At 45.7% G+C, this 27,627-nt stretch overlaps 1 protein-coding gene across 5 annotated transcripts in view; it reads right to left on the reverse strand.

Annotated features, from left to right (window-relative positions):
- The window catches only part of SH3BP2 (SH3 domain binding protein 2), a 404,675-nt gene that overhangs the window by 168,384 nt on the left and 208,664 nt on the right, over positions 1-27,627 (reverse strand). For 4 of the 5 annotated variants that reach the window (XM_086964182.1, XM_086964179.1, XM_086964181.1 and 1 more), the window contains one exon: positions 9,117-9,264. The gene's annotated coding sequence lies outside the window, so the exon portion shown is untranslated. Of the gene's footprint in view, positions 1-9,116; positions 9,265-27,627 lie in introns of those variants that run through there. The other variant, XM_086964177.1, reaches the window with a different exon arrangement.

A 27,627-nucleotide genomic window follows, 5' to 3' on the forward strand; every position in this document is an offset into this window, starting at 1 on the left:
CACTCTCATTACTTTAGTAACTCGCTGAACAGCACACCATTGTCATAAAGCGGTAGCAAGTATTGAACTCTCAAGGCAACAGCAAATACAGTCTTTCCAAAGAGGTGATCATCCAATTGCACCAGGACCAGTTGGTGTCCCTACTGGTGTTGACGGCACTGCATTCACTATGTAATGCATACCACACACACTCACATGGACATCACAACCATTAGTGATAAAGGGCATGACTTTATTTTGTATTATTATTTTATTTAAGGCTTTTGCAATTAAACATAAACCCAATACAGTGCTTGATTACATTGGCTGGCGGCAGAACCGATTAGTAGTGGTCTCAAAGATACATTAGTACTTGTCAAACAGAGTAATCATCAATAGTGTTATATACCAGTAAGCAGGAAACCAAATGCAACCTATACGTATATAATGGGTTTGCGTATATAACCCCTATACACAGTAAATGTTACCTGTCAGGGCACGGCAGAGCCAGCAACAGTCTAGCACACAGCGGTACTAGCTTCCCTCTAGCTCCCCAGTTTCCTTCCCCACCAGGTATTGCTGAAATAACCCACATTAACCTTTAGGGCGACTTATTGGAGGAATTAGCTCGCTATAAATATCCAATTGCGTGTTGCAATAAAGCATATCTTTTTACCAGTCCTCTATGGTCGGGACAGGGCCAGTGGCCCAACACATGGCGACCCTGCGCTTACCAAGGAGTAGTCCCATATCCACTAAACGTCTGCCCCCTTTACCTATGTTCTTACTGTATCCCAAGAGTGCACATAATGGGTCTAGCGAAAAAGAAAGGCTTGTTATTGTGTTATGCATGTGGAAAATCTTGTCCCAGAAGTCAGCAATCCCGGGACAGAGCCAGGCAACATGTAGAAATCACGCCTCTCCTTACCTACAGCAGGGGCATGCAGCTGACTCTCGCAAGCCATAGCGTCTCAGCTTCTCTGGTGTATAGAAGACTCTGTTGAGGTATTTGAAGTAGATTAGATGATGTTTACCATTAAGTGAGATGTGTTTGGTCATTTTGCATCAAGTTCGCCAGGCTCTGTCAACTGTATTCAGCTCTCTCTGCCAATCCTAACTGGCCTTAGTCTGCTTCGGTCTCCTGGCGTCTTGCGTCAAGTTATAAATGACAATGACTGTCTTAGTGTGAGAAGTGGGGCGTAAGATGGATGAGATTGACAGGATCTCCATGGGTTCCTGAAGATCCTCTCTTAGGAGATGGAAGATGCATGCCTGACTCTATAGAATTGATACTGTGCTAAGGAGGAGAGATCCTGTTCTTCTGCTAATACTTCTTCCCACCTGCGTGCAACCCCGTCCTGGAAGAGATCGCCCATCTGTAGGATGCCTAATTGTTTTAGTAATGAGGCCACTTCCCTATCCCGTCCATTCAAAAACCAATAGCACCACTCAAATGGTATAATGGGGAATATAGCAGGGCGCCCACCCGTCAGAAGCTTATGTCAAGATTGAAATGTGGTGTTGATAAAGTCAAGCACTCCGTCCTTCTACCAGGAGAACGGAATAGCATCTGAGGGAGAGTGTAGGGGTTGGCAGCAACCGTTTCAATGTGTAGATGTGGCAAGTCCTGTGGCTCATGTATCCAACAGCGAGCATGTGAGCACTGAGCTGCTCAATAATACAGATCGAGGTCAGGGGCATTGAGACTGCCGATCGAGTAGGGCAAGGTCAGACTGTCCCACTTAACCCTTAGCTGTTTCCCCGCCCAAGCAAGTTTTATGAGTAAGGCACGAAGAGCAGCAAGTGTACGACCAGGGAGGAGCATTGGCACATTCTGAAACAGGAACAAGAATATAAGGAGGACAACCATTTTCATTAAAGAGATACGCCCTACCAGCGAGAGAGGAAGGCGAATCCATCACAGCACATCATCCTCCAGTTTAGATATTGCCCTCCTGTAATTCTCAGAAAATACTATATTAGGGTCAGTGTGCACTTGTAAGCCGAAATATCGGACAGGGTCTGTGGTCCATTGTAATAGGAAGTCAAGCTCCACCGGAGCCATAGTTGGAGTCAGTGGAACAACAGTAGATTTAGACAAGTTGATCTTCAGGCCTGCTATATCCTCGAAATTCGTGACCTCTGTAAGTACCGGGGTGGGATCCAACATCTGGGAAAGCACAGCCCCCTATGTCCATGATATTCCCTTAGTGCGCAGGCTAATGGTTCTGCAACAAGGGCATATAGTAGAGGCAACAGTGGACAATCCTGCTGAGTACCACTAGATATAGTAATGGGAGGGGTGACCATATTCCCTATTCTGACCCTGGCCTCCGGAGCAGCAGAAAGGACAGACAACTCCAGCGACCCCAACTCCATCACCCTCCTGGACAACTACACCAACACCGGCCTGACAAAGCTTGTCACCACGCCCACCCACAAGGCAGGGCATGCCCTTGACTCCATCTTCGCAGGAGGTAATCGGATACATTTCAGCCACAACACGCAACCCCCCTGGACGGACCACCACTGCATACACTTCAAAGTCAACAAACCCACCACCCCCAAACCAGCACCGCACCCTCCAAGAAGGAACAGGAGCAAAATCACTGAGGAGCAGCTTACCTCCACCCTCAACTGCGATGCCCTCACCACCTCGACCGACGCCAACCTCACAGCCAAAGAACTCCACAGTGGATCTCCAACTGTGCAGACGAGCTCGCCCCCTACGCAATTCTGACAGAGTCCCAGGAAGGCTACCTGGTTCACCACCGACCTCCAAGAATCCAGAAGCACCTGCAGACGTCTCGAGAAGAACTAGAGAAACAGCAAAACGTCAGAAGAGCGCACCAACTACAAGAACGCTATGACAGAATACCACCAACGCGTCAGATAAACCAAAAAGACCTTCATCCAAAACAAGATCCTCGCCAACTCCAGCTACCCCAAGGAACTCTTCGTTGTCATCCGGGAATACCAAGCCCCCCAGCGAAACCACGAACATCATTCCATCCCAGGACCTCTGCGACAGTCTCTGATCCTACTTCCATCTGAAAATCAAGAGCCTCTACGACCACTTCAACGACCAGACACCCGACTCCAAAACCACCTCCCTCTCCAGCAACGCCAGCCAGCCAACCATCTCCTCCTGGCCCCCAGTCACCACTGAAGACACCACCTCGACCATAAAAGGCATCCACTCAGGGGCCCCCACGGACCCCTGCCCGCCGCACATCTACCACAGAGCCGCCACCACCATTGCTCCAGAACTACGACGCACCATCAACACCACCTTCAAGACCAGAATCTTTCCAGATGACTGGAAATGCACAGAAGTCAGACCCCTGCTCAAGAAGCCCTTAGCAGACCCCACGGACCTAAAAAACGACCGACCCATCTCCCTCCTTCCCTTTGCGGCAAAAGTCACAGAGAGGATCATCATCGCCCAACTAACAGAATTCATTGAAGAAACCTCACTCCTCAACCTCTCCCAATCCGGAATCCGCAGCAACCACAGCACTGAGACCACTCTGCTCGTCACCACAGATGACATCCGCACCCTCTTCGACCAAGGACACACAGCAGCCCTGATCCTACTCGACCTCTCTGCTGCGTTCAACACGGTTTCCCACCGCACACACGGCCAGACTCCATGAAGCCGGCATACAGGGAACCGCCAACGACTGGGTCTGCTCCTTCTACACTGGTAGAACCCACAGAATCAGACTACCACCCTTCCTCTCCGAACCCACGGATCGTAACTGCGGAGTACTCCATTGATCGCAGCTCAGCCCCACACTTTTCTACATCTACATGACTTCCCCCTCGCCGCCATCGTCAGGCAGCACAGACTCAGCTTAGTATCCTATGCTGACGACGCCCAGCTCATCATCTTCCCTCACCAAAGACCCCATCACCACCAGACTCATCTTCCAGGAAGGAATAATGGACGTTACATCCTGGATGAGCAGCAGTTGCCTGAAGCTCAACTCAGAGAAGACAGAGGTCCTCGTCCTCTGACCCTTCCCCTCTGCCTGGGACAACACCTGGCGCCCACCTCCCTCAGCAGCCCTCCACCCCCATGAACTACGCCCGAAACCTCAGCATTGTACTCGATTCCTCCCTCTCCATGACCCGACAGGTCAACGCATTCACCTTCAGCTTTTTCAACACCATCCACATCCTCTGGAAGACCTTCAAATGGATTCCCCCTGAATCAAGGAAGACCGTCACCCACGCACTCATAACCAGCAGACTGAACTACGAAACGCCCTCTACGTCGGGATCAACAAGTCTCTGCTCCACAAAATCCAGACCATACAGAACACTGTAGCCAGACTTGTCCTCGGCATCCCTCGACACAAACAGATCACCCAACACCTGCTTAACCTCCACTGGCTCCCTGTTGATAAGAGTCACTTTCAAGATACTCACCCACGCCTACAAATGCCTCCACAACACCGGACCCCAATACCTCAACGAGTGAATCTCCTTCCACGTACCCTAGAAAAAACTTTGATCTACCGACCTCGCCCTCGCCGAAACCCTGCGCATCTGCAGAGCCACAACAGGTGGAAGAGCCTTCTTCTATATCGCGGGCAAGACCTGGAACAAGCTCCCGATTGACATCAGACGCGCCCCCCTCCCTGAACATATTCAGGCAGACACTCAAGACCTGGCTCTTCGACTAAACGGCGCTGCTTACTCCCCCACCTCCCAGCGCCTTGAGAACCTCACAGGTGAGTAGCACGCTTACAATTCCCCTTATTGATTGATCACCCACTCCAAAACGTCTAAGTACTGCCTTCATAAACGTCTACTCCACAGAGTCAAACGCCTTTTCAACGTCCCAAAAAACGGCTGCAGCTTTAATCTTGGGGTTAATATTCTGGATGGTGCCAAATACAGTTCTGGGATTATACCTTAAACATCGCCGCGGAACAAATCTGGCCTGCTAAGGACAGACCAGTAGCGGTACCAATGGAGCTATATGGTTAGACAGAATTTTAGCGAACAGTTTGGTGTCGACATTCAGGAGCGGTAAAGGCATGTAAGAGGAGCATAAATTTGACAGGTTCCCTGGTTTAAGTATAGTAATTATCAGGTCTTCTCTCAGACAGTGGCATTAGTTCAGCATCCACCATTTCTTCATAGAGGATGACTAATTGAGGTATTAGTAGGTCCATGAATGCCTTATAGAAAGATACCATCTGAGCCCGGTGCACTACCATCTTGCATTGATTGCGGTGCACAATGAATCGCATTGGGATCTAAAGGTGCCATAAGGTGTTCTTGATGTGCATTGGGGAGCCATGGCAACCCAATATGCTCCAAATAATCCTTCATGCTCTCCTCATTCGGAACCAACCGACAGCTATCCAATTCTGTGTAATATCTGTTAAATCTCCTAGCAATCAGCGACGCCTCGTTTATCTGGCCACCGTCCTCCCCCAGGAGCTCAATTATAGTACTCGAATCCCTTTTACGACGCTGCCTGGCCGCCAAAACTGCACCAGGACGTTCTCCCACACAATACGATCTAGCAATGACATACTTGATCAAATGTTTCACTTCACTGTCCACAACTTCAGACACATCTTGAAGGTCTGGATGTGGCATTCATTCTCCTATGTTTTTTTTTTTCATGGTAGGAATAATCCTCCTGGTCATAGGCACACTACGAATGCACAGTGACCCCTTTGGCCTTTCGCGACCAAGCTTTTTTTAACAGTATGAAGACAAATAATGCCAGTGCCACTGGTAACACAGGCAACTGTGCTAACTTCGGTACTTAGGAATTCATGCTGTTACTATACTAGCCCAGAAAGTGGATTTCTATGCACCCATGTGAACAACTACAAGGGCAGAAAAATATCCTGGTATGCCTGTCCTCCACACTGGTTTCTGCAATGGCAGGGTATTTTTCATTTCTTTTACATGTCATTACAGATACCTATCAGATTCCAATAAGTCTATGCATTTTGAAGGTTAGAATGTCCTCTTCTTGAGGACCATATCATGTGAATTTCAGACAAACGTATCCTCACACTGGATATTGAATATTAAGGATATCCTTGCTGGGATAATGTTATGTTATGTTATGTTATGTTATGTTATAACGTTATTGTATAGCGCACGGCTACTCGAAAGAGTGTCCCGGCGCTTTCCCCCGGCAACTCAGAATAAAAATAACACAACACAGCAAAAAGAATAAGAAAAAAAACTGAAACAGAAACAATAAGAACAGCCTAAGGATTAAAAAGCCAGGTCTTCAGGCTCTTCCTGAACTGGAGCAAATTGGCAGTGTTGCGCAGCGAAAGAGGTAGCGAGTTCCACAGCTGGGGAGCTTTGCAGCTGAAAGAGCGCCCTCCCGCGCGGGCCTTCCTCACACGAGGAACCACCGCTTTATAGAGGGATTCCGAACGCAAGGAGCGGACTGGTCGATAAAAGGCCAGTCTCCGCCGCAGGTATCCAGCCCCTGATCCAAACAGAGCTTTGTGCATCAAAGTCAGGGATTTGAACTGGATCCGCTTCCGGATAGGCAGCCAGTGTAGCGCCTGTAGCAGCCCGGAGGCTCGGGCTCGTCTATGCAGGCCAAAAATAGCCCGGGCGGCAGAGTTCTGTACCTAATACTTCTGTTCTGATAATGAATCTTCCAGTGTGGGAATTATTAAGTCAAAAGTCACCCAGAGTGATTTGTAAATGTAATGGAAAGCTCCCTACAGCTCAATTCAGAGCAATGAATTTGAAGATTTGATTGACAATCATTCGAAGGAATTAGCACATGTTTTCAAAAGTTGAAAACAATTACAAGATTTTGATCTTTGACATTAAATTCTTGGACAAAACCAATTTGTTCAATAAATTAAATGTGTACAATTATAGAGGTAATTTTAGTATGAATCTTTTTTTTTTAAAACACTTTGTTGATACATGCTCAATTCACAATACACATAAGGAATCGTATGCCACAGAGATTCCGGCTCTGCATTTAATTAAAACATATCAACATGAATATAGGTTTTGAAAGATGAACAACAGTTTGTGCTTCCCTTTCAACCTCCCACCCCACCAACTCGCCTTCCCTTGTCCTGGAGAACTACCCAGTATTTGGCTGTGTCTCAGTTTCCTACCACTCACACCATTTTTTTTTTAAATCTTGAAGATACAGATGTTTACACTGTTCCACTGAGATTCTACTTAGGTTTGGCAGATTGGGCATAAAGTAATTCTTGCAGTTGTTACAGCACGTTACGAAACAGCCCTCACAACCCCTCTTAATATTGCTGCACTGCCACCTCCCTTCTCCATCCCCCCACCAGAGCACAAACACATTTCCCCCGATTTTACTGCTGCCGCAACTCATTTTAATGCAGAGCACTCAGTTTCAGTGACATGTGGTGGTTTCTTGAGCGCCAAAGACTGAGTGTTCAGTTTCTATTGGAAGATCAATCCTTTGGCGTCCCTATTCAGTGCGGCTTGAGGGCTTCTTTGACGCTGCTGCTAATATTCAGCACCCACAGCAATTTTAGCGAAAGCAACAGGTACAGATTATAGCCGTAATTTCAAGCCAGACCTAAAAAAGTCTCTAGGTAGATGTACAAATATTGACATGCACACATCTGGTTGGAGGGGACTGGCCTCCACTACTACAACAGGGACTCCTTTGTGGTTTAATGCAGTTGCTATTTCAGTGTTATATTACCTCAACAACCATTCTGGCTGGCAGTGAAGTAATTGGGCAGGAGTGGTGATTGTTAGGCCAGGCAATCAATCAACCCACCTCAGTTGTTTAGGCGAAGGTATGTTTTTAAGGAGACAGGTTGCCAGTCAGAGGTTAGAGCACACATGATTAGTGTTTAAGATCAAACATTTGGAAGGTGACTATCATAAATGTAAAATATTCAGATTGGTTCTTAGTTAAACGACACAAAGAGGACAAGATAAAAGGGTGAAAAAGGAGTAGGGTGCGACAAATAATTGTAATTTACAGCATTTATGTAGCACTGATCTAGCGAAAAGATCAGCAAAGTGCTTCGAAGGGAGCATTCGGAAAGCCTTTGGAAACCCTAGGGCATGCTTCACAAACGAGAAGCTTGTGAGCTACTGGTAGCTCTCCTGTGCGCAATCCAGCCTAATAAAAGGGAAGCATTTGCTTGGTTGATTTATTACAAGTATAACAAAATTGAAAAGTATGCAGTCAGGACGAAAACATGTGTATTACACTACACATTGCTTATGTTTGGCTAAAAATGGCTGAATGTCAAAGATGTATAAAAGCTTATGTTTGAGTGATAAATCATGTGACGGTAGCACGACTTTTTACTAACATTATTAGGTGGGTGCCAGGGGCATTGCAGCTATGGCTGTTATACATTACCCATGTAAGGAAAATGACAAAGTCTTATTTATATTACTGGTGACAACCGTGCCTTAAGCATGGAGCTGAGACTGCTGGCGAACTTTTATAGGGGGTAATATTGCCTATTGTGGTCCCTACTACAACATTGATAATATTAGTAGCTCGGTATTATTTTTATTGAACTTCAGTAGCTCGTATTACAGAAAAGATTGATGACCCCTGCTCACAATTTAGAAAACATTGGAACAATTGTAACTATGTGGAGCCGGGGTATTACAACAGGAGAGAGGGAGGTTGTACCTTTGGACAGACTATATTCAAGGAGCTAGAACCACAGACAGCAAGGTGACCGCAAAATGAATCTTTGAATACTACTTCTTCCTTCCGGTGGTTTTAAAGTCATTGCAACAAGAGGCAATGAAACAAAATATGCCACAGATTGATTGCAAAGTTTGGTAAAGGTGCCTGCAAGTGTGCCATAAATACCTGAACACTATGATCTTTCAATGCTAGTAAAACTTTGGATCCAAGCTATACATTCCACGAGTGGCGGATACGTTTTCAGCTGTGCAAGGCTATTTATAACCAGCATTTGCATTGATGTATCAGTACAAAAATGACACTTATGCGGAGTAACCAGTGCAAATACAAAAAAAAATATGGTGCAACTTTGTGTGTTGGCGCACACTGGTGCTTTATTATCATGAAACATTGTAATACATGCTATCTGGCTCAAAGAACTGTAAAGGTAAAACGTGGAGAAAAAAAAACTTACCACCAGGAAGAGAATATGAAAAATCTTCAACCAAAGTCTTTCTATGAGCACCCACAGCGGTAGAGAAAGACCTTCAATTTTCACTCGTATTATCAACATTATTTTTCAATTTTCATTTTATTTGCCTCACTCATCTTGGTCTCTCATCCTGAAAAACAGGCGAAAATAAATTAAGAATCACAATTAATAACAAAGAATAATCAAACGGCAGGTAAAAATTAATATCCACACTTTAGAATAGCCGACTGGAAAATTACACAGATTTTCAAAATTGCGTTTTTAAAAAATAGGGGTGCAGTTTAAGTAGAACAACATAGATAGATTGCGGAGTTAAAAGACACATTTTTTGCTTCTGTTTCTTCTACAATAAAAATGTGCAGGGCCTTCAATGCTAGGCAAATGCATGCAATATTTCTCTAACAGGGAGATTTAATATAACCTAACTGCACAAAATAGTTTATATTTGCCTATAAGGCAGACCTTAACACTGGAATTAAAAAACATAAATTGCAACCTGCTGTGCTTAGGGAAAACGCGCTTTGAGAAGGGTGAAACTGTTATTCATCTGATCGAAGTATCAATGATATGTCTCGGAGACATTCTTTGACAAAATATTTTGAAGAATTAAGAAAGAATATGTACTGGGTAGTGTAGGACAAAATTGCTTTGCATTATTTTCATGAAATGATCAATGAATTTCTCTTTTTTTATTAGAAATGAGAGACAAAAATTTTTTAGATACCAATGTTATACATTTTTCACAAAGTAATACAACAATGACAGGGCAAGTTTCATAGAGCATCGAAATCAAATCATCCACAACACCCTTCATTACAACAATCACTCCAACCCATAGTAGCTCCACCACTTAGCCCACACCTTGCGAAATTAGTGGGGACAACATCTTACCAAATAGATCGGTTCTTCCTGCTTTGCACACCAGAGGGCCATGCTGCCTAAGGAGGCAACGGTCCCTTTCAAGCAAGATACATAATTATAGCCACAACACTTCAATCAGGATTGGGTCTATTAATGTCCAATTGGAGAGTGTTAAGATTTATTAACCAAACAAACTAAAGAAAGGAAGTAATACACAAACAAAGTAAGCAAGAAGTGACAGGGTTTCTGGAAATTAACAGATTTCCATACCTCAGGCATGTAACTTCAAAAGTGACTTTTTAATGAGATAAGGAATAACAATAGTCACAATGAAAAAAACACATTGTACTCCGCATAAATCATAAATAACAGAGTTAGGATGTGGTTGTCAACGACGTTTCGATCCTCAGCAGTGGTTATGGGATCATCATCAGGACTAGTGAATTAAAATGCCTGAGAAATAGCAGGAGAGGAACAGTGTCCCGTCCACGGATGAATGTAAGTGCACAGACTGAAGAGTTTTGGATCGATGGAGCGGGAAGGAATTAAGGGGGAGAACAGGGTCTCAGCTCCTGCTAGACCCATGAATAGGAACAAGAAGGCGTCGGAAAGAGTCGTCGCTGGCCGGGCGTGAAGGCTGGAGACACAGGTCTCAGCCCCTGCTAGCCCTGTGAATGGGAACTGGAAGGCAGAAGGATGGGTGGTTGCTGGCTGGGCCATGATGGCACGCTCTGCGGTTGGGGAGAGCAGGATCTTGTCTCCGCCGTGAACCGTGATAGGAATTAGTCCAAGGAAAGGTAAACCGTAATGGTGACTGCGCCGGTCATGATCTGGATGTCAGCGAATGCCTGGCGTTCCCATTCACAGGGCCTTTACGCCCAGCTAGCGACGACTCATTCAGAGGCCTTCTAGTTACTAATCACAGGGCTAGCAGGAGCTGAGACCCTGTTCTCCTCCGCGATTCCTTCCCGCTTCATCGACCCCGAACTCTTCAGTCGGTACACCTACATTCACCGTGGACTGGACACTGTTCCTCTCCTGCAACTTCTCTGGCATTTGTATTCACTAGTCCTGATGTTGATCCCATAACCGCTGTTGGGGATCGAAATGTCGTCGACAACCACATCTTAACTCTAACCGTTATTTATGGTTTATGCGGAGAGCAAGATGTTCGCTTCATTGTGACTATTGTTATTTTTTATCTCACTAAAAAGTCACCTTTAAGTTACATGCCTGAGGTATGGAAATCTTTTGATTTCCAGCAACCCTGTCATTTCTTGCTCACTTTATGTTTATGTATTGTTTCCTTGCTTTGATTTGTTTGGTTAATAAATCTTAATACTGTCCAATTGGACATAAATAGACCCAATCCTGACTGAAGTGTTGTGGCTATAATTATGTATCTTGCTTGAAAGGGACCGCTGTCTCTAATAACTCAATAATACCCTTGGTCCCTTCTATCTAGAAGGGTTCCCTTGTTCTGTGTTTATAGCCAAAGAAGGAGGGGCAACAGAATTCCATGCACATGATATGTCTCCTTTAGCAATCACAGTGCCCACACCAATCAAGGAGCAACCTTCCGGCTCTCCCATGTCTTCCAGGAGTCCCAATAAAGCTGTTCTGGGTGATGGGTCAATGGGCATCCTCGAGATGTCAGGTAGGGTGTTGAAAATGGCAGACCACTATTTCATTGGGCATGGCCATGCATGAAAGAAATCAACAGTTTCCTCTGGACTGTTAAAGCATAGGTGTGCCCTACATCTGTGTGCTTGCCAGACTGTCGGTGGCGTTAGGTAGGAAATGTGTATATATTTTAATTGTATGACCCAGAGTCGCAAGGATATAGTGAGTTGTCGGAGGGGCCATTCCTGCCTCTCTCCAATCACTTTCCTTAAGGGGCCTACAAATGCCTCCCACCTTTCCCTGAGCAACATAAAAAGAAGGAGTTGTAATTATCTACAGGACTGGTCATTATGAAGCGGCCACAGAGGGGTCTCCAATGTAATCTTATGGTTCCACAGGATCCATCTCAAAGAAAACCTCCAGGCCAAAAGCACCACACAAGAACATTCAGGGAGCGAGTGAGGAATGGGGACCAATACATCCTGCCCAGTATGTTGCCCCAACCCAAAAAGGAAACCTCAGTCTGGAATCTGTGGTCTTGCCACCACCCCAGTGAGCCAGTCATTTAACAACACGACTTGAGAAACCCAATGATACAAGGGCAAATCTGCCATTCCCATACTATTTCATAGGTTGACTTAACACATTTGCCAAATAAGATTCAAGGCGTTTGGTTAGTCTGCTCCTAAAACCAGTGCTTTGGGAACATCGGTGGGGAGTTCTGAAGGACACAGAGGAACCACACCACTATCATTATATTGGACAGCACCACTCTGCCTAAGATATTAAATGGCAAGGTGGGCCATCTCGGAAGGTCTTTCTTTATGTTGGTTAGGAGGGGTGTGAGGTCCATGTATGTATCCCAAGGCATAAAAAAAATAGATGTTGGATTGGGAGTTGGGTTTGCCCTTAAGAGTAACCAGGAGATTTAGGCTAGTTCAACTGGAGACCGGAGGCCTGCCCATATAGATTCAATATGTGGCGAAGTCTGGGACCAACAACAGGACATCATCCGCATAGAGGGCAATACGATCCTTCACACCTTACCCCTCGTGAAACCCCAGACAAAACTTACCAATATTTCTGACCCCATCTAGTAGGATAAAAGCAAAGCAGTAAGCAGTGTTCATCAGAAGATTTATACATGTATTTACATCTTGATGGTGAAATCATGAACATGATCGGATTTTGGAAACCATAGAAAAGCAGTTTGAGAGGCATTTCTGTGGACTTCTATAAAACACGGCTAATCGAAAGCAGGATGCTCTAATGCAACAGCTTTTTGATAGGCAACAGGGGTCTCCAATTCGAAAAGCTAGTGACTGAAGAGCCTTACACAGGGCCCTTGCCAAATAAAAAATATTTGGGCCATCAAAATGGCAGATACTAGAATCCTAAGATGTGAAGGGATAACTTCTTTAATGACTTCTTTCATTAGTTCATAGTGAACCACGCACCATTCATTGATTTCAGAAGAATTCAAGGTTTTAGATCAATTTTTTCAAAGTGAACACACATCTACTCATGCTACACAATTATGTTACTCTTTTACTTTTAAGAATGTTTCAAGATCATATTTACATATATTTATAGGTACACAAAGTGGCAGGTGATAAAGCAATCACTGTTTGGATTCAACATTATTAATGTGGCCCTGTGACAAAACTCAAAGCAGTTTTGGCTTATGTTGCCACTGATCCTGTGAAGGGCAGCCTCAACCAGTATCTTTTCTTCCATATGTTCAACTCTGCTAACATCTGTAGTTTGCAAGTTTGGCATCAAGACTGTTTTTGTGAAGTTATAACATATCTGCTGTACTGTACAAGAACACCATAATAAACGGACCATTGACTCAATCTGACGATCGCCCAATGGGCTTGGCTGAAATGAAAAGCTTTTGACAGTTCCCCTGTGGGGGCAGGGCTGCTGCACTGTAGATCAATTGTCCACTATCCTCCTTTTTAAAGCTCTGGCATCTTCTGCGCAGCAGCTCCACTCTCCTGTTGAGAATGTAAAGAAATGCTAGCCCCACACAGGAAACTCAATGCAGTTCATGTTCACAATGAACATCACTGCATGAGGGCATCCAGCAAAGCCCACCAGAGGGGTATGTTGCCCGGGCTACTAGACGAACATCCAGCTTGGTGCTTCTCAGTCTGCCAGTTGGGAGACCTGGGGGAAAACACATAGGCAGCGATGCAGGTATCCATAAGAAAATGAGTTGGAGACTTTGATGCCTCTGCAGCTCAAAGGACCAATGAAACACTGAGAGGCCAGCAGCATCCATATTTATTTAGAGCTTGGTTTAGAAGCAACTCTGGCGGAAGTGGCTTGCAGCACTCTGGAGCCCCCAAACGGCATAGCTGGGATGCTAGTTTGCCGATCACAAGCATCCAACCTAATGGTTTACCCTGGTACAGCAAGCAAACGTAGTGACCAGATGAGTATTAGTAATTACTGATACCCAGTGGGGGAGTCTAGCTTCAGCCTTCAGCTGAACAATAAGAGTTAGACAACATAAATCTTTGAGCTCAAATGATCGAGCTTTTACAGCCAATCACCACTGATTGATAAGACTTACCCTGCCTAAACGTGTAAGTGAGAAAAGCCACCACAGCTAGGGACTTGTTAAACCTGGCATGATCACGACTGACTCAAACCACCTCCTTTCAGGTGTGTCTGGCCAATGAAAGAGCTACATCACTTTCTGTGGATCTAAACATCCTCTACACTCTTCGCAAAAACTGAAATTCACTTCAATGTCAATCTAAGAAGGAAAACCCGTCTCTGTAAGGTTACTTCTCTTGTAGACCTAGAAAAACCAGTTACTCACTTTTTTCAACCACCACGGCAAAACATAAAAATAACTTAACCGTTCATCTGAAATGTAAAACATTATACTCGTAGCCTGACTGTTAAAGATAGAATAGAGCAGGAAAATACCATAAGCAGTGTCTTAAAACAGAAGAGGCAGCAGTTTGAGAGTCTCAACAGCAGGGGTGTTTGATAAACTCAACCAGGTAGAGCGACAAGTTGCCTGGAGCGAGCAAGTAAGAAAGCCCAACAACACTCTTCCGGCAACCAAGCAAAGCCCTGGAATGTTCTGCTTCCTCTCCCACCAAAGGCATGACCAAGATCCTGTCTTCACCGAAACCAACCTGGCCGCCACTGATACTTGTACTCTACTGTAGCATTTATGCAGCATTTCATACCCTCAATTAGGCCACGAAGGGGTCCCATGTGCATCAGGTTGTAGGCACTCTTTTTTGAATACATGGTTGATAGAGTGCTGAATGCAGTTTGGCAGATATGAGATTCAAACACGATGCAGTGAATACCGCTGAGCATCAGCATATGTGTTGAGGAAAACGTGTGAAAAGATATACCTGCACATTATTACCAATTTAGGAGTAGTCAGTATGCACGGATGTTATGTTTGCATGTGGCATATGTTTTTTTAGCACAAGCAAGTCTGAAAGGCAGTGGAACTTTACGGGGTTAAAGGTCGAGCTACACTCAGTGAAGGACTGCAGGCATAGCTGGGTTTGGAGTGTGGGGGTGGCCTGTTACTTCACTATGACACAGCGTTCCCTAAAATGGTGCTGTTTCCACTCTCTACTTAACTAAGGCAGGGTTGGTGCGGTCCTGGCTGAAAAGGGGATTGCGTTCCAGTATCCTATTATCCATCTGAGTGCACAGCATGTGTAAAGGTAGAGTGGACTAGAAAGAGTGTTATATGAGGTACTCCCAGAAGTGACCCAGAGGAAACCAAAATCCTGGAGGCATATCCAAGCTGTGGGGTCCACCTACAAACAACAAAGGCACAAGCCCAGCAAGTGGTGTTAAGCAACTACAGTGTGTAAGGTTACAGTAAATTGGACTAGACATACATCCTGGAGTAGTGCCAAACCCAGAAATCTGGCTTTAGGAGCCCTAGGGACTTTTTGGAAAAAGTCAAACTATCCTTACTACTTCAAGAGAGTTCGCATTTGTCTCCAGCTAGCCTCCCCATTTCCCCAACTGTTAGTCACATCCTGCTAACCCTTGCCCCATGAAGAAATAAACAACGAGTATTATATAGTAATATTAAAGTTATAATAACATCAAGATAACTAAACAGGACCTGCCAACACTGGCCAGATCGTCACTTCACTCATCTCACTAACAGTTACCCAAGAAAGTGAAACACGATTTAGTAAGATTTATGCCGACGAAATAGAACTTAGATCCGGGCATGCTAATACATGATGCCCCATCCCCCTCAGAGACCTCATGGCCAGGCTTCCATCTCAATTAATATTTGGGGAGCAAACCTATTGTGTGGAGATGAAGATAAGCCTTGTGCCGGTCCCCATTAGAGCTGTTCAACTCTTCAAATACCTCTTTGAATACTGCTTTAAAAAATCCAGTGCACCGTCTACTTTTAAGCCATATAACGGAATAAAGTGAGATGGTCACAAAGAAGCCCGGACTTTGTCATTCATATACAGGACTAGATAAACTTCAGCACTGTTCTTTCCAAACCATAACCTTCATCACTTGCCAAGTACCAGTGGTTATCCCAAATTTGCGATGTATGTGGTCAGCCGCACACAGAAACCAGTCAATCCCTTTCTATGGGATTCTGCATGTAAGCTTTTGATACAAAACAACATCTACAAAAGCATGGAGGGTCTGGGTAGCAGCAGTAAGTCATGGCCTGTACCAGGCACATTCATGACAAAATGTCCGCAAACAAACTGTGTCACAAAGCATCCGAGATCATAGATCTGCTCTTGAGTAGATCCAATGCCTTTTCAGCAAATCATCGTCCCTGTGAAATTCTTCCATTACTACTCAAAAATGAAAAACAATGGATACTGCTCAATGCTGAACGGAATTCCATTCTCCAAGTCAGTGCTACTGCCAATTGTGTTTTCTACCATCTGCTACACCTCAAAGCATTTCCTTGCTAACCTCAAACCACATTATAATCCTGGTGTGCATGGTCCGAACATCGTGCCTGCATTTTTGTAATGTAAAAAAACACATGCCAATTACAAAAGGGTCAGAAGTAAGCTGCTTTCGTGTATTGAATACATTATCTTACCTGGAGCTTTCTAGCCTTCCATTGCCGCACCTCAAGACATTGTATAAAGGACATAAGGCACTGGTTGATGAGCCTAGCAATACATTATCTGCCAACTATATGCCAAAGGTCGACCTACTTTACCATTGAACCTGCTTTGGGCCAGTCCACTGCATATCATTGGTTGTGTCTCTTGTATCTGCTTTTTGTTCAGTAGCTTTCCGTCCTCTTGTATTTGCCCTCCCTTCCCACTTCTTTAACCCTTTCCTTGCTGCCGTCGGCCAACGGCCGTCGTGAGCACTACATTGGTAGAGCTACGCACGTCCGTTGGCCGACACGGCCCGCCCACATAATAGAATGCCCCGCACTGCGGCAAAATTAACGCCGCAGTAAACGGGTTCACATCCTTTTGAGTAGACAACTTGTTTCCTTCTACTGTTTACATTCAGGGAACTACCTTTTTCATTCATTTATTGCACTCTGTAAGTGTGTCTGCGCTTTCTTACTCTATCTTCTTCCCTGTGAGCTGCTCCCCTTTTCACACCCAATGCACATCTCCTACTCTTTGTGTTGCTCTCCCATCTCCCAGGTCATTCACTGCTCCCCCCAATCCTTGCCCTGTGTGTCTTGACTTTTGTACAATTGATTCTGCTGCTAATCCACCTCTCACTGCCTAGTGACCTTCACCTGCCCTGCACTTGAAGCTACGAATTGGCCTTGCCAATGGCGGATACTTTCATAATGCACAGTCACTGGCAAAACCAATAGTAACATCCAACCATCCGAAAAGTATAGAAAACGTCAGGTGATGCAACATTGTGGCCATCTGGAGATAAAAAAAGTGTACACAAAACAATATTTTCTACACTTTTCAGCTAACCACCCCTTTACATCGTCGTGTTTCATCACATAATGTGGTTGCCTTGTTCAAAGTATAGAAAAGGATATATTGTACACTCTAAAGATTGCAGTCACGCTGAGCCGCAACGTGATGTGTAGACACACGTCATCACATTGCATGATGATGGTGGCATTTTGAGAGACAACCATATTTCCTCTACTTTCAAAATGGCCTGTGATATGGTAACCCTCTTCAAACAATGTTTTCTAGTTCAGTGTCAATGCACTATGAAAGCCTCCGGAACTGGCAAAGCCAACAGGGCAAATACAAAACACTGGTAAAGAAAAACCTATTCGCTTTGCCAATGCTTCTTTCTAACTGATGACTCAATGCTTTTTATCTTGACATTTTTCTGTTATGCTAACAACACTGATAAAGCGCACGAACATTTTTGGATTCTTGATGCTGTTTCTAGGAGAGGCCGGAACCTTGGAGATTTATTTGTATGCCTTGGTGAATAGCCATGTCTCCTAAATCTCGAGAGGTCTGTGCAGGATCTGATGTCAAGTGGAAGGGTGTTCCAGAATCTAGACGCCAGCATTGCGAACCTGCATCCGCCTAGTCACTTCAGTTTGTAGGAGGGCGTGACCAAAAGGTTCATGTGGGCTGAACGCAGATTGCTGGTGGGTATAGGTCTCTGAATAAGGCTAGAGATTAATATTGGGCTGGTGCCTTGCAAGGATTTAAAAATAAGGCAACCGACTTTGAAGGCACAGCGTTGTGGTATGGAAAGCCAATGCATCTTCCTAATGAGGGGGAACACGTGTTGCTATCTGGGCTGCCGAAAGATCTATTATTCATTATTTCTGCAGCAGATTATGGAGAAATACATAAGTTCATGCCAAATATTCAAAACTCACTAACTCAAGTCCTCCGCAAAAAGGGCTGATAAAATTTAGAGGGCGAAAACACTTGACAAAAGTTTGGACTTTGAGTTTGCAGACTAATGTATGATAGTGGTCAGTACTACACAGGTTCATGAAAAGAAAAACGGTTTCATAAACCAACAGCCTCATGGGTAGCCTAGCGGGCGTATGCAAAAAAAAAAAAATGTGACACTGCTAATTAGAGTGATCATGCACCCAAGTTTTAGGTCTCGGCTAGCGTAGGCTGCGCACATGCGCAGTATCGCTGGCGAGATTTAATGACTTGGAGAAGCGAGGTTAAGCCCCGCCCCTCTTCTCCATTGGCTGGCCTCCGAAACGGCAGCCAGCCATTGGAGAAGAGGTCCCAGTGACGACATTCTTTCGATCTAAGCCCAGTCCTTTTCGGATTGGGGGGGCGTGTTTTTGACTTTCTTTCTACCCTCTTCTCCATTGGCTGGAACAGTCAAAAACACGCCCCCTGTCTGAAAAGGACGGGGCTTAGAAACAAATGGCAAGCGCTTGTTCTCCCTGATCCCAGCTGTCGGTGGATGGCTGCTGTACAATAGTCCATCGCGTTTCTGTCTGTCAGCAGCTCCACGGGTTCGGTGGACGATTTGCGTTCAGCGCGGGAATAAGCTCACGCGATATCTGTTTTTTTGGGTGTTCTTTGTCTCACGCTAATTATCTAAGGCATCTTGTAGAGACATCTGTGTTTTTAATTAATTGAGTATTTCTTCCCACCGCCGTGGGCATTTTTCTCGTCCGGAACTTTTTATATTTTTTTAATATGTAAATTAAGGTCTATTTATATTTTAAATGTATATATGTGCGTGTGTTCGCTGTATAGCCTCACGACAGCCTCTACGTAACTAGCGCGTAGAACATATCGTCAGAGGCGTGGAGCGAAGACTGCTCTGTTGATTGGCTTATTTTGCTCTAAATTTTTGTTTTTGATTGGCCGTAAATGTTACAGCTTATCCTCAGTGGTTGCCTGCTTCAGTGCGGTAGATGATTGGCTGTTGAGGTTTGCGGGGCGGGGGACTCGCCCTTATACCGCCTCTTTTTTTGCAGGAGATATTCGTTTGGGTCGCAGTCTTCTCTTTCCTTGGCTACGGCAGGAGTCGTCGAAAGAAGCTCCCTGCAGCGGCGCCACCACCACCACCATGAGGGTGTCCAACTTGTCCGAATTTGACGAGTTTGAGCGGCAACTGAACTAAAACAAACAAGGTGAGGCGTGCGGTAGAGGGGGGACTTAAGCAGACCCAAAAATTAATATGCGCAGCAGCCTATCGCAGGAAAATGGAGGACCCTCTAGGCCTAAAGCCTGTGCCAGATTAGTTTGGGGGCTTTTTTTTCTTAGTACTTCTAAGCTAATTACGCACGCTGTAGAGACTATTGACAAGGGCATCTGTGAACGAATGTTGGTCATGGGGCACGAGATGAGTATTTAAAAGTTTGTAAGTGTGCACCGTGGTCAAGCGCACGTACTTGACCGATAGGCTGTTTGATTGTTCGCCCAGTTTCCTCTAACCAGCAATCACCCTGCCACTCCTCCACTTTAAGTATACTGCTTTTAGCACCGAGGGGGAGGACTGATGCTAGAATTATGCCCCGTCTCTTTCACCTGTTTTTCTATCCTTTCTCCTAGCAGGTCGCTGCACATCGCTTTTGGTCTAGGCAAGTGAGCACATGAACAGTGTTTCGCCCTGAAAACTTTCAACGGGTTAGGGGTGCGAGCTTTAAGGTGTTAATAAAACTAGCCACTTTTATTAGTATATTATTATTTTTTTTTCAGAACGATTTTATTGGAAGAGTTTGTAGATCCAGTACAAGATAGAGTGCAGGCAATACAATGTCTGTGTACGCCGGTGGGGTTACAGCAGGCGTCTCGCAGGCTAGGTTGGTTACATTAAACATACAATGGATATCAGAGTCTTGGCGTATTCTGTAATCGGTGGGCTTGTATATTGCCCTCGAGAGGGAGAGAGAAAGTGGGGAAGAGAGAAGAAAAAGAGGACAGGGTGGGTAACGTAGTTTAATTAGCTGCTTACTTCCAGAGTTTGCTCTGTAAGGAGGTTGTGTGTTGGGTAGTCTGGCCCTATGGCTTACCTATGGAGGTTTGTGTGAGCTCAGGTAGTTGTCTAATGAGTGCCACATTGCTCCCTTTGCTGTTGGGTTGGGTGCTTGTTTTGATGTTATGTTGTGTGCCCCTCTGAGGTAGGTGATCCAGTTGAACCAGCTTTTGAAGGATGCTTTCCCTGTATCTTTCCAGTTGTTTAAGATGGTTTTGACAGCTGCTGTGAGTAGGAGATCTATCAGTTCGCTATCATTCCTAGATTGAACTTCCGATGACATGAAGGCGGTGACCACCTCTAGGAAGTCTGGCTGCAGTGAGGGACCAGTTATGTTATTTATGAATTCCCTGATCTTACCCCAGAATGATTTTACCTTGGGGCAGTAGAAGATGAGGTGTGCTAGGTCTCCTTTTTGTTTGTGGCAGTTCCAGCATAGGTCATTATCTCGGAGCCCTACTGCTGCTAGGCAAGCTGGGGTCCAGTACGTTTTATGGAGTAGCCAGTATTTTGTTTGCGCTAGGGTAGGGGTGACATTGTTTGCGGCTGCTGATGTCCAGAGGCGAATTGTTTCCTGCTCACTGAAGCGCCTAGTGTGTTGGGCCTCCCAGTATTCTAGTGTTTTGACATGCAATGTTGTACAGGCTGGGCTTTGGAGTTTGTATAGGTGTGATGTTTGGTGGCCAATTTTGTTTAGGTTCGCTAAGTACTGCAGAATCGATAGGGTCTCTTTATTGAGGTTCGCCCTAGTAAGTGCAGCTCTAATTTTTTGAAAGTTGTAGAATTGGATGTCTGGTAGTTTGTGCAGCTGTTTTAGGGTGTCAAATGTGAGTGGGGTTCTGAGCTTTTCTATCTGGTTGGGAGTGGACATGCCTCTCTCGTACCAGGAGCTGATGTTGAGTATCCTGTCTTTGTATTTTATTTTAGTGTTGAACCAGATGGATTGCCATCTTGTGTTTTAATGTCTATTTCCATTCTTTTGTCAACCTTGAGGAGGGCGTTCTTGGTGTTTTTAAGTATATTGTTGTTGACTCAGTGTGTTTGTTTGCTGTAAGTAGGGCTAGGGGGTCGAGTCCATTTAGGATTGCTCTCTCAAGCGTCAGCCATGCCGGTGTATAGTCTTTTCTTGGTGAGAGCCAGTGTATTCCTTGTTTGGCCAGACATGCTGTTTGGAATATTTTGAAGTTGGTAAGGTTGAGACCTCCTAAGCTTTTACTTAATTTTAGTTTCTGTAGACTTATCCTGGTTTTTTTGTCTCTCCAGATGAATTTATTTGTTAGGTTGTCTCTCTTTTTATGGAAGTCCTCTGTGGTAATGAGCGGGAGCATACTAAGCAGGTAGTTAACCATGGGCGCTATCATAATTTTTATTGTTTCCACTCTGGCCTACCAGCTGCCAAAATTTGGTTACCATGTGTCTAATTTCTCTTTCACCTTGTTTAGTATTGTCTTTTCGTTGTGGTCAAGTGTTGATTTGAGATCTCTCACGAAGTAAAGCCCAAAGTATTTCAGGGCTCCTTTTTGCCAAGCTAAACCCGAGGAACCTAATACTGTCCTCGTTGTGTGTACATTTAGAGGTTTGCATTCCGATTTGTCTCTGTTGAGCTTGTATCCCGATACTTGTGCGTATTCTTCAATGGTGGACATTAGGGCTGCTATTGAGGGACTGGATTTTCTGTTGTGATGAGTATGTCGTCCGCATATGCGGCCAACTTCACCGTGTTACCCCTTATCTGGATTCCTTTTATTTCAGAGTTGGATCTGATCATGGTCAGCAGTGGCTCTAGGGAGAGTAGGAAGAGTGCTGGGGAAAGTGGGCAACCTTGTCTCGTGCCTCGTCCTAAGAGTAGTGGCTCCGAGGTGTCTCCATTGACTACCACCCTGGCTTTCGGCTCGTTATAGAGTGCCATTAATATCCATCTATAGTTCTCTCCTAGTCCGAACTTTTGCATGCATTTGTCAATGAAGGGCCAAGACACTCTGTCGAACGCCTTTTCGGCGTCGAGTGCGATCATAACAGCTGGTTTGTTGAGGGAGGAGGCGTGGTTAAGTAAGCGGCATAGGAGTCTTGTGTTGTCTTGGGATATCCTGTTTTTGAGGTAGCCCACCTGAGAGTTGTGTATTAGGTTTGGTAGCAGGGCATTTAGTCTTGCTGCTAGAACTTTTGCATAGATTTTGCAGTCTACGCTGATATGGGGCGGTAGTTTTGCGGGTGTTGTGGGTCTTTTCCCTCTTTAGGGATGACTATTATGTTTGCCTCTGCCATTGTGCTGGTCATTTTTCCTTTCTGGATACAGTGTGTGAAGACCTCTACCATTGCGGGTTTAATTAGGCAGAGGAAGTGTTTATAGAACCTTGCTGTGTAGCCATCCGGAACGGGAGCCTTGTTCTCTTCGAGGGGTGCTACCGCTTTCTCTATCTCTGCCCCTGTTATGTCTTGCTCTAATGTTGCTCTTTCTGCATCCGACAGCTTGGGGAGGTCTAGCTTGTCTAGGAGGCTGTCTACCCCGTCAGGTTTAAGGTTCTTGTCCTCCCTGTATAGATATTCATAGAAGTCTCTGAAGACCTTGAGTATTTCTTTGTTTGATGTTTGTGACTTCTTGTTGGTGTCCGTTATCGCTGAAATCGCGTGTTGTCTTTGTTTGCTCTTGAGGTATGAAGCTAGCGCTTTCCCTGCTCTGTTCGCTGTGCATAGGTTTATTGGTTTGTATTTGTTTATCCACATGCCTGCTCTCTCACTCAGAATCCTGTTGAGTTCGTATTTCTTCCTCGCTAACTCTGTCAAGGTGTTTTTGTCTGTCAGGTTTGTACTATGGCATCTTTCCAGGTCTTTAATCTGCGCTTCGAGCTTAGTTACTCTGGTTTCTTTCTTTGTTCATTCTGGACATGATGCTGAGTATTTTTCCCCTGACTGTGGCTTTCAAGGCATCCCAGAGGGTGCCTCTGTCTGTGACTGGGGTATCATTGAATTCTAGGTAATCTTTTATTGTCTCCTCTACTTTGGCTGCGTTAGCCGGGTTTGTGAGGATGTCGCTATTGAATCTCCACCTGCGTTTTGCTTGTTCGTTGTGTCTCCCGCTAAGTGTTAGACTGATGTGTGAGTGGTCTGATATCGTTCTTGGCGCAATTTCTGTGTGGTTTATGAGGTGTGTGTGGGAGGCCGAGATGAGGATGTAGTCGATCCTGCTGTATGAGTTATGTGGGTTAGAGTAGAAGGTGTAGTCTCAGTCGTCTGGGTGCTGTAGTCTCCAGGGGTCCTTCAGGTTGAGCTTGGCACATAGGTACTTCAGGGTATTTTGCTCTTGCGATCAGTGACTGACTCTTTGTGGGTGTCTGTCTATGGTATGGTCTAGTACTTGGTTGAGGTCTCTGGCTAGTATCAGAAGGTCCTCCTGGGGAAGCTTACCTAGTCTATTTTCAACATTCCCCCCCCAGAACTCCTTGTCCTCTGAGTTGGGCCCGTAAATGTTGGCAATGTGGATCGTCTCCTCCTCCCTCTTGAGGCTTTTTATTAGGATTCTCCCTTCCTCGTCTGCGTAGCTGTCATGTAGCACTAGTCTAGATTTTTTGTTTATTAGTGTGATTACTCCTCTCTTTTTGTGGAGATTCGTTTCTTGGAGCACGCACACATCGCTTTTCATTTTACCTAGGTACTCAATGACTTTTCTTCTCTTTATTGGATGGTTGAGCCCTTTGACAATAAATGAGACTACCTTAATGCTTGGGAGAGTTTGGTTTAGCGTGTTATGTGTCATTTCCTAGGCTGGGTGTCGCTTGTTGGTTGGATGCCCTTGTGTGTATCTGATAATCCTCCATCAACCCTTCGCCCTTCTATAGCGGATACCTCCCTGTGTAGCTTGCTCTGTCGTGCTGGCTGGCTCGGTAGGTGTTTATGTCTGTCCGTGATAAAAGGGGAAAAGGTAGCAAAAAGAAGAGGGAAAGGAAAGAAAGAAAGCATGGAATATAAAAACACCTGTACTGGGGTCCCCCCCCCCATCCCCCTCCGGATCCCCCCTCCCCTCCGTCCACCTCCCCATGATTGCATTATGAGCGTGCAACAGCTAAGTTCCCATCCCACCCTCTCCCGGAGGCTTGTGTTGAGCTTAGTCCAAGCCTACTTTAGAGTTGTTGTCTTTGTGGTTGGTGCTTAGCACCTTAGAGAGCATTCGGTTATAAAAGGTTATTAGAGAGGCCCTGATGTTCTACTGTTCCCTTAGGCGGCCGCTCGGTGCTTCCATATTGTAGAGGTTGATTGTTGCTTGTAGAGGTAGATTGTTTAGTCTTGATGTAGATCGGTTGCTCTGTTATTTGCCTGTTGCTTGTGTTGTGGTGTCTTGTGAGTCTAGTTCAGCGCTGCGTCTGTGTTAGTTGTTCTTGGCGCCTTCAGTTTCACTGTTGTCTGTTGATGCTCTCCTTTTCGCCGCTCCTGGGCTTTGGGCTTCCATGTCAACTGGTACCGGGCCTTGGAGGTATCTTCTCAGTTCGTTAGGGTCCTCAAAGACCAGCGTGTGCTATTTGTCAGTAATTCTTAGCCTGGCTAGCCCCACAAAGCTGAAGGTGACATAGTCTTTCCGCATCCTATCCCTTAGCACTAGGTATCCTTTCCAGGTTTCCACTGTTTGCCTTGAGAAGTCCTGCGTTGTTATTATTTTGTTGCCATTCCATTTTAGGTTCGCGTTTTTACGTGCCATTGCAAAGACCGCTTCTGTTTGATTCGATCTTAGGGGCTTACAAATGATTGGTCTAGGGCCGAGGCCTTGAGGCGGTTTGATTGCTGGCACTCTGTAGGCTTTATCTATTTCAAATTGTCTATCAAACTTGATGACTGTTAGTAGAGGTATCAGCTCTTCTATTAGGGATGTGCAGGACCCAGGTTTGTCTTCTTCTCCCTCTGGGATCCTCAGCAGTCTTATGTTCCCCCTTCTGCTGCGGTCGTCTTGCTCTGCTAGTTGTTTCTGGAGTGTGCTGAAGGTTTTGGCAACTGATTGTAGGGACTTATTTGATTGGGCGTGGTCATCCTCTATGTCACTGATGCGCTTCTCTGTGGCATCTATCCTGCAAGTGGTCTTGTGTTGGTCCGCTCTTATGGCTGATAGCTCCAGTTGCATATTGTCTATTGTTTGTTTGGTGGATTTGGCCAAATCGTTACCTTCGTTGATTTTTTGAGGATCAGGTCCAGAGTTATTTCATTTTTTTGCTTTAGTGGTGAGTCTGGTATGTCTTTCCGGTATTTCTTGATTTTGTTGGTTACTTTGCTCTCGTGCCCTGCCATCACTGCGAAGCCTCTTCTGGCCAGGTAGCTATCTAATCTTCCGTCTTTCTGCTGTGTGGTGAGTAGCTTGGTTTGTCCTCTAATTCGTCCTGTGTCACCTTCCCCTGTGTCTTGGTGATTCGGCCTGTATCTGCTTGGCTCCCTGATGGTTCTAGTCCTGGTCTTTGTCTTGCCAGTTCTCCTCTTATTTCATCGTTCCTTGCTTTGGTTGGTCTTTTGCCATGTGTGACGTCCGCTGTTTCTCTTGTTGCCTACTTTGTTGCTACGTTGGCTTCCCAGCTCCTGTGTGGGTTCTTATATGTCGGTAGGTATTGTGTTGGTAGTTAGGCCAGTGAGTTTGCTTCTTGTGTCGGTCTTCTTTCCTGCAGGTTGCAACCGGGGGGTTACTGCTTCCAGTTGTTCCTTTGTTGTGCCCAGTGCCCCCGTTGGCCCGGGTTTCCCCCTGTTCAGAGTTGTGGCCGCTTATCCCACACTACTTTACCTCCTCCTCCTTGATCCTCTCTCGCCTGGCTTCCGGCAGGAGTGAGGTGTGTTTCAGTGTCAGGGTGGCGGTCCTAACCGCGCACTTCCATTCTCTGTGTGGTTTCGTTCTTGTTTTTCGCTTTCTCTAAGCCGCCTACTGCGCCTTTTACCTCCCGTCTGGCTGCCTAGGCGACAGCTGGAGCATTGGGGGTTCCTGCAGCCTCAATTTTGCCGCATTCTGAATCTTGCAATGTCTGTTATGTTCCGCCGGGTGTCTGGCTGTTTGTGGGCTGCCACACGTTTCTTGTGTGCCTCACTTGTTCTTCTTTCTCGGTCCTATGTGGTACCGGTGGCTATTCGGCTGCGCTGTGTCTTTCCTCCCCGCCCATTGTCTGTTGGCGAGAGTGCGTGTTTTTCCCCCGAATAAAATGGCGGCTCCCAGTGCGCTTCCTCTTTCAGTTTTGTTTTCTTAAATACAGCGTTGCGTCGTCTCCGCCGCTACCTTGTGGGGTTACTTTGGCTGCTAGATGGGGCCTTGGGGGGGGGTTGACTGCGCTCTTTTTATCCTTGTGGCACACACCGCGATCCTGTGTTCCCAGCTTCTCTCCCCTCGCTCGCTGTTTAAACACATGGGCCCGTTACGAAAGATGGCGGCCCTCAGGAGCTCACTTTCAGTTACCATGTGGGTCGGTTTTGATTTTTGTTCTCCGCCTTCCTCGCGTCGCCTATCGCACTCTATACTTCTTGTCCGGCTGTCTTGGCTTCGGCTGGAGCGTTAGGGGTTAAAAGCGCATAGATGGCTCCTGTGGTCTCACCGGGGGACCTGTTTGTTACTTTTGCAATTCCTGTTTATCCCGCTAGCTGTCTGCCTTCTTATGCGCCTCACTGTGTGCTTCTTTCCTGCTGCATGTGGAGAGAGTGCGTTGTTTTACCCCTGTACAAAATGGCGACCCCCAGCGTGCTTTCAGTTTCAGTTTGTTAAGTTGTATGCAGTGTTACAACGACTCCGCTGCCCCCCTTGTGGGGGGTTTTCTAGTTGGGGCGTTCGGGGGGTTGACTGCGCGCCTTTTGTCCTTTGTGGCACTCACCGCGTTCCTGGGCTTCCAGCTTCTTTTGCCTCTCGCTCTCTCATGCGGGTGCCATTTTGCTAGGCTCTCGTCCTCGTCCCCTCTGTTGGGAATAAATGGCAAGATCTTCCCGTATTTGGCTCTTGTGGGGGGTTTACGTATCGCTCGCGTGTACCCCCGGTGTTCTGACGTTTTTCCCTTCGTTTCTGGCTCTGGACGGTGCTTGTTTCGCTGCTTATTTCACCATTATCTCCCTCAGAGCTGCGGAGGTAACGGACCAAGGGCACGTCCTCATTGCAGTC

Source organism: Lissotriton vulgaris, chromosome 3_2 (genome assembly GCF_964263255.1).
Source record: "Lissotriton vulgaris chromosome 3_2, aLisVul1.2, whole genome shotgun sequence".
NCBI lineage: Eukaryota > Metazoa > Chordata > Amphibia > Caudata > Salamandridae > Lissotriton > Lissotriton vulgaris.